This window comes from Anarrhichthys ocellatus, unplaced genomic scaffold (assembly GCF_004355925.1).
Source record: "Anarrhichthys ocellatus isolate YVR2014 unplaced genomic scaffold, GSC_Weel_1.0 scaffold7, whole genome shotgun sequence".
NCBI classification, from domain to species: domain Eukaryota; kingdom Metazoa; phylum Chordata; class Actinopteri; order Perciformes; family Anarhichadidae; genus Anarrhichthys; species Anarrhichthys ocellatus.
The window spans coordinates 8,418,228-8,425,743 of NW_022280037.1; positions in this window are offsets into that span (position 1 = coordinate 8,418,228).

A 7,516-nucleotide genomic window follows, 5' to 3' on the forward strand; every position below is an offset into this window, starting at 1 on the left:
ACACACACACACACACACACACACACACACACACACACACACACACATTTTTCCAACTCCCTTCTGAACTTCCATTATTTGTGGATCAGCACCATATTTTTTTGTTCTTTGTGAGTAAACAGCCAAAAGTGGAGTCAAACAAAGTGGCCAAACTGTTTTCATCATGGAGCCCTGAAGTGAATTATTCCCTGAACTTTCGGAGTGTTTCAGACACAAATATTTTCTTTGGACGTGCCTTCGGAGGAAGTGCACACTGTAGAAAGAAAACACAACTGGGCGCCATCTATTTCCTACATTCCACAGTCTGTTAGTGTTTGAGTGTGTGTGTGTGTGTGTGTGTGTGTTTGAGGAAGAACGTACAAAACTGAGGAAGTTTAAGAGTGTGTGTGAGTGTTTATAAACTATGTTAGATTTGATTTTTCAAGAGCTGTAAGTTATCATGTGGACATTGTATTGCCAGTGAATGCTCTAGTAGAATAATTGCAGACAAACTCTTTACAGCACAACACGTGGTGGTGGTTACGTGTTTCCTTGTTTTAAGCCCCACCATGATGTTTTTACTTAAAGCTTATCAAGTGGTACATTACGTGCAAACCGCCGTGTAATACGCTGTGAAGAGGTCTTGGTCATTTCATGCATTTCTGTGAGATCATGTTGTTCCTGCAAATAAGAAAGTCTTTCACATACTCTGAATGTTTTCAGTTGCCAACAGCAAGAAAGAAAGAAAGAAAGCAGACTTTGCTTGAAATTATAATACAGGTAGACAGACCATTCCCACCTCACTAAAACATCATAATGCTTCACACAAAGTGCTTGTCTGAAACCCTGTCTCTCTACACTTCACTGACTCTGACTTTGGATTTGAGGAAATACATCCTGCAATTTTGGTAATTTTGCAAACCAACAATCCGAAAAGCATGCCCACTCCATGCAACGTTTTTTTAGTTGCAAGTGGTTTTGTTGCCAAAAACTAATGTTAGGCTACTTTCACTAGAAAGTAGCTTTCGAACTTCTCTCTCAAGCTCTCTCCTTTCATTCCACTTCCTCACTCTCGCTGTGCACAATCGAGTGCAACCCTATAAATGCCTTTAAGGAGAGACTTTGCGCCGTTATCCTCATTTGAACAAATCATTCCGTCCTGCCTTCTCTCCATCGAGTGTGGCCATTCAGAACAGGTACAAACTCTTTCGCCTTTAGGCGCGGTTACCACTTTGTTTCAAGCTTTTCTTCAGACTTGCACTTCCTCATGTCATCTGCCTCACGCTGCTTAAACATTCCTCTGTGCGTGTATGCACACACACATTTATGAGAGCTTGTGCATGCATGTGCTGTACTTTTCCCTGCAGAGTTGTTATTTCCTTGTGACAATTTGATCCTTGAACATTGTGCCAGAGGACATATGTTTTCAATGGGTGTGTCAGGTTTAACACTTAATTCTCTCTCACAGACATGAGGGATTAAAGCCAATAGGCGTGTGTGTCTATCGGGAATTGGATTATCTCATGTTTCAAGGCAGTTGTTCGTGATTAAGGCTGTATTTAAAATGCTGCGCATAACCACTGTCTACTGGCCACAGAGCATGTATCGATTGGTGGAGATTACTTAGGCTTAAAAGCTGATGTCTCACAAATAAGACTGAATTCAAAAATTTCGTTTAAAAGTATGTATTAGCTAAAACATGATCACCAAAGCTGTGCATTTTTCTTTAAAACAATGCCACTGTAGTGCAGGTAAACTATTTATAAAGCAAAGTAAGTTTTATTGTACAGGCAAGTTTAATTTCTTTGCAAATGGGCGTCCTCTTTCACAAGACAGAGGCTCAGTCTGATGTTAATGCAGATGATCGCAGCACAGACATCATGGATCTGAAACTTGGTTAAGGAAATGCTTTGTGATTGGTATTAATATTGCACTCAATATCAATTTTCTCTGTCAACATTTTCCTTGGGAAATGTAGCTGGTACAATGGCAGAGGACTCAAATAACCAAAGCTCTTTGTTTGAGTGGAGTGCAATCTGATCTAGCTGCTGCTCCAGTTCTTGGAAGACAACGGATGGTTAATGGAAGCAGCGAAACCTCACACTGTCTCACTCTCTTCCCTCCGTACTCACCCACCCCCCCATTCTCTTTCTCCCCTTTCTGTTCTACCACTTTCTTTTTCTCTCTCTCTCCCCTTGCCACATCCTTCCTCCCTTTCATTGTAAGTCACATAAGGTTCTCACAGGGAGAAATCCACACTATCCTCTGTCACACCGCTTATCTCCTTTGAAATAAATAGACAATAATTACTCGGCTGTTGGTGGTTTTCACCTCAGAGTCTGTTTAATCTGAGCCTCAACCGCCCTCTGCCCTCTATCGCAACTTCCGCCTCATGTCAATTACACATTATTGGCATGACTGATTGGCAAAGACAATATTGTTCTAAAGATAGCTGCAGAGTCTGGCTTCAGTATTGCCTCTCTGCCGCGAGCACATTGAATCCACAGCTCTGTTTCAATTGTGCAGTATCTCCTCGTGAAAACAAATGTCTGCCTCTCAGCGTTGATGACGGTGAGATGTGATCAGTGCCAAGATGCTGCAGCTTCAATTTGGGGTGTTTCCAAAGTGGACATTTATGTATATACCCTTAATGCATGAGTTTGATCACAACTGTTAAAAGAAAGACGTACTTTGACATTTTGGGAAATGCACTTGCTCTCTTGCCGAGCCGCCTAGTTTCCCAAAAATTACGTTCCCATTCAACAGATCTGCTGTATCTTACTCTGCTGAGAGTAAGATACTACTCTCATGTCTGTGAGTTAGTAAAAGTCCACAGAGAGAATGAAACTAAAAAGATCAGCAAACATGGACATTGTGAAAATAATGAGGACAATGTAAATGTTGTTGTTTTTTTCCTTCTTGCTATCTGGCATTCAACTATAAGGAATACTTCAATATTTCTGGAAAATACACTTATTTGTGTTCTTGCCGATTTATACCACTCTCATGTCTGTTCATTAAATATGAAGCTACAGCCAGAAGCTGATTAGCTTAGCAGGGAAAAAGCGAGCCTGGCTCTGTCTAAAAGTAACAAAATCTGCCTCCAAGCTTCTCAAAAGCTCACTAATTAACACATGTGTTGTTCGTTTAATCCATTCAAAAACCAAAGTTTAAAACCTAAACGTTGCAATAGTAGTTAGATAAGCTCATTACCTAATGGCTGGTAGCTTCATATTTAGCAGATATTGAGTGGTAAGAGTGGTATTGGTCTGTTCAGAATGTCAAACTATATTTCTTTAAGTCTGGATGTTTGAGCTTCCCATCACCAGTCCTGGTTTAAAAAGAAAATATGTCTTTTCAATTGAATTATCACAAAGTGATTTTGACTTCATTTGTTGAAATGAAAAGGTGCGGAAGGTAGTAAACATACACCCATCAATGTACAAATCTTTCATGAACTTGAGGAAATGGTTGGTAGTGAAACAAGCAATTTGTAGTAAATGGACCAAAACACTGGTATGTTCCTTTAAGACAATGACAAAAGCTCGAGTTAAGCCATTTTTATTTTATTTGGTGGGATGACGTCTCACGCAGGAAATGCAGCAGGAGATGGATCTTGCAATAAAAATAATTGAACATATCTTTTTCTGCATTTTGTCAGATGGACGCAGAAGATAAAGTCCATGATGTGATATTGAAAGATGGAAGCCAGACTGCTAAGCTCCTCCCCACTCTCCTCCCCCTCCCTCGCCGGCTCTTCTGCCTCCTAAGTATAAGCAGATTAAAGTTAATGATCTAAAGTGAATTAGATATTTAATCATCTTATCATCTTAGCGTAGCCAGGCCATAACTCTGTGCTGATCTGAAATCCCGTCTGTTTGACAGTGCACAGTAGACGCACAATAAGCCAAATTCAGAAGGTCGGTTTGTAGCCTCCAGTAGGGTCCACTAAATCAATTTGGAGATTGAGAAATTAAATTTCCTCCCATAACTTTTTTCCTGCTTTTGCATGATGCAAAACCTTTGTGATTGAGGACAAACAGTAATGGAGCAGAACTGACCCACAAAAGATTAAAAAAAATAACCTGAGATACATCCCCACTGATTCATTTAATTTCCTCGCTCCTTTTTAAACTGCTCTCCTCATCCTCCCCTTTGCTACATTTTCTATCACCCTCCATCTGAACTCTCACTGATTGAGGTGCAAGCACTTTGATTTGGCACGCTTGGATGCCCCCCTCATGCACACACACACACACACGCACACACACCTTTCCTCTCAATTGTATCTCGTTGAGTTTCTCCCTCTTCTCGATCGGGTTAAGATGCACTCTTTAGTCCTAATTTTATTGCATCACCTCTTTCCTCTGTCGATACATCTGAATTAATTTCCATCTGTTCATCGCTACCCACTTTACATCCTCTCAGCAAGGGAAATTTAAACACTGCATACAGAGGGTGTCACAGATTGTAAAGCCCTCTGAGGCAAATTTGTGATTTTGGGCTATACACAATAAATTGAATTGAATTGAATTGAACATCTCAACGCGATGTCCCCTCAACACCGCAACCCGATGTCCCCTCAGTGCTATGTCCCCTGAACACCTCACACCTCATGTTTCCTCAGATAAGTACCTCCACCGGTGCCATGTCATTGTTCCTAAGGCCCATTATTCCGAACCTCCAATAGTCTGAAAAATGTCTCATTTGAGCAAAATCCTATTTGTCCAACAACCTGTTATCCCCAAAACAAACAGCCATTGTTCTGTGGCCCATTGCTCATAAAATACAACAAACACACACGTACAGCTTTGACTAATTATTATGCGGGATGATTTCATTGGACCTTCCTGGTTGCAATCTTTTTTCCCTATGGCCCTACTCAGCCTCTGATTGGCTTACCCTGATATTCTTACTCTAATCCGAATCAATCTCACTTCTCATGACTAAACCTATAACCAACCCAGCCAACAAAGGCAACGAGCACCTTAGGCCAGGGGTGATGCTGAGGGAACATGGCGCTAAGGAAACATAAGGCTGCGGGAAGATAAGGCCTAATTTAAGTGGGAGAAATATTCATAGAGGCTGAGGGAAGATAGGCCTGACCCCATTGTATTCACGTGCATCTGTGTGTGAGTTTATCTGCTCTGTATCTCCGTGTATATTCTTACATTTTCAGAAAAAAATCATACATGCAGTAGTTCTTGAAAGTTCCGTGCAGAAAAAAACAAAAGGCTGTCATGTTTCCAATACTCAGCTGTGTGACTCATATTACTAATCCACCCATGACCGACCGTCTCGGGTTGCTCAAGGTTCACAGTCATTTGATGATGGAGTTTTTTTAGTGACAGAGTGGAGTGAGGAGGAAGACATGCAGAGACAGACACAGTGAAACATGAATGTAAGATGCAGGGGAAAATCAGTGATATTACTGCATACTCGAGATAACCTCTGCTGGTCCAGTAACACATTGGGGTCGTGTAAGTTTTCAAAGAGAAATGCTTTGTCTCAGCAGCATCTGAGCCCTCCCGCGCTGCCTTTTGAGGATGGAAGCTCATCGAGAACACAAACATCAAAAGGGCTGCAGCTCTGTGTGTGTGCAACTAAAGCGAAGCGTGTGCCTCTCATAGTTAGGCACGTAGTCAACCCAATTTTTAAGCACACACATACGCATTTGAAAAAAAGAAGCACCTCGCACTCTCACACCCTCACATTCTCACAGAGGCGTGTTTGCAGACATTTGCACACATTGGTGTACAGTGGAGGCAGCATCCCGCCAGCACGCCTCGTGAATTTGTCTAAATGTCATATTACTGAGGCAGCCACATGTGCCTTTCCTCAACAGGCACTCAGATAAAAGGGGAATAAAAAGTATTCATACAGAAAAGGTGTATTCTGGTGTATGTTGTGTCTCTGCAGTATTTGTCTTTGGTGTACCCCCTTTGTGGTTTTGCTGCAGTCTCCACCTTATCTTTCTTCTCCACAGGAGATAAGTATGTTTCAGAGGAAATTAATGATTTTTACTGTGTCCATGCTTTGTTGTTTATAATAAGGTGGCAAGGGAAGGTGCCCAAATCTTGTGCTAATTTAGTGTTTTTGCAACAGTTTTCGGTTTAAAGTCATTATTAAAAAAAAAAATATGTCCGAGTGCATAAAACAGCATGTAGTTACATTTTTTCATTATGAAAGCAATACGGAAATAATCAGAACTGTGGTTCCCCTGCAGATAAAGAAAATGAGCCTCTTTATTGCCATGGGGTAGACTTCATTTAGACTAGAGTGTGCTTCTGTTTTCTCTAGCACAGAATGCAATACATGGTCAGAAACCAGGAGATTATTCATGTAATGGTTGTTTGTTTCCCCACACATCTTCAATGGGATTCAGACACATCTTTCTTAATTTTAAAATGTCCTTTGGTGAGAACAAAATCAGTTTGTGCTTGGTACCATTTGTAAACTCAAAATATGCACAGATATACTTTATATTTCACTGAAGACATGATACTGTATGTCTGAATAGCAAAATAGAACAGTTCAAATCAGGCCAAACTCTTGGTGATTTTCTTGGTAATTTGAAGGTGCATGATGTAAGATAAGTCCCCATCTTTGTCCACTACACTACTCCACAGCAAACCACAGAGACAATTTAGATCGGTACAACACACCAGACTCGATCCACTCATCCAATTCAGTTGTTTACAACTGCCTGTTCCCTTACAGTGGGCAGGATGCTACACCTGGCAGCCGACAGATGTTTTTTGGTCCCTGGTTTTAAATCAAACCCCGTCCTTTATCTTCTTCACACATGTGCAGTTTTAGTTGCAATAACTGCACCAGTGACATCCTGGGTCACATCCTGGGATTTCTTAAATCTGATATAGGGAGTTCTTGTTTTTTTCTCTTTTGCTTTTTACTGACACGAAAAAATTGAACAAATCAAACAAACCACAACCGTATTAGTGCCATCATGCTTCATGGTGAAAAGGGTCCCTTGCACTTTGAGGTTCAGTCAGAGAGTTAATTAGCGTTGATGGATGTCCCTTTCAATCAAAAAATGACAGTTCAACACTGATCGACCAGACAAAGAACAAGCAGGCCGGTCGGTCATTGAGCCCGACGTATAAAATGTACACTTTTTGAACCAGTATTGGCACATTGCAAGTGTTTGGAGGATACTGTATCCTTTAAGTGTGATGAGGCTGCTGCTTTGAGAGATTTATTCGGACTGATGGTGTAGTGAGAGGATGAGAGGACAGGCTCTGCAGTGGGAGAGGTTTTCATTACTGTGGACACGTGTTTGAGTTTTATAAGGCTTCGCTGTTCAGCTGTGGAAATCCACTCATTTAATGGTTCAACGTGACAGTTTCTTACAGTAAATTCAACACAAGTTTCGTTTGGTCTCAGCTGGCATTTAGATGGAATTATTTTGGATGCAACAGTGCACAGCTACAAGTTCTCCTTCCCCCTTTCATCTCACCAAGTTGTTGCTGGCACACGCTTGCAATCTCTTTAAAAAGCACAAGTTTAAGTGTATGCA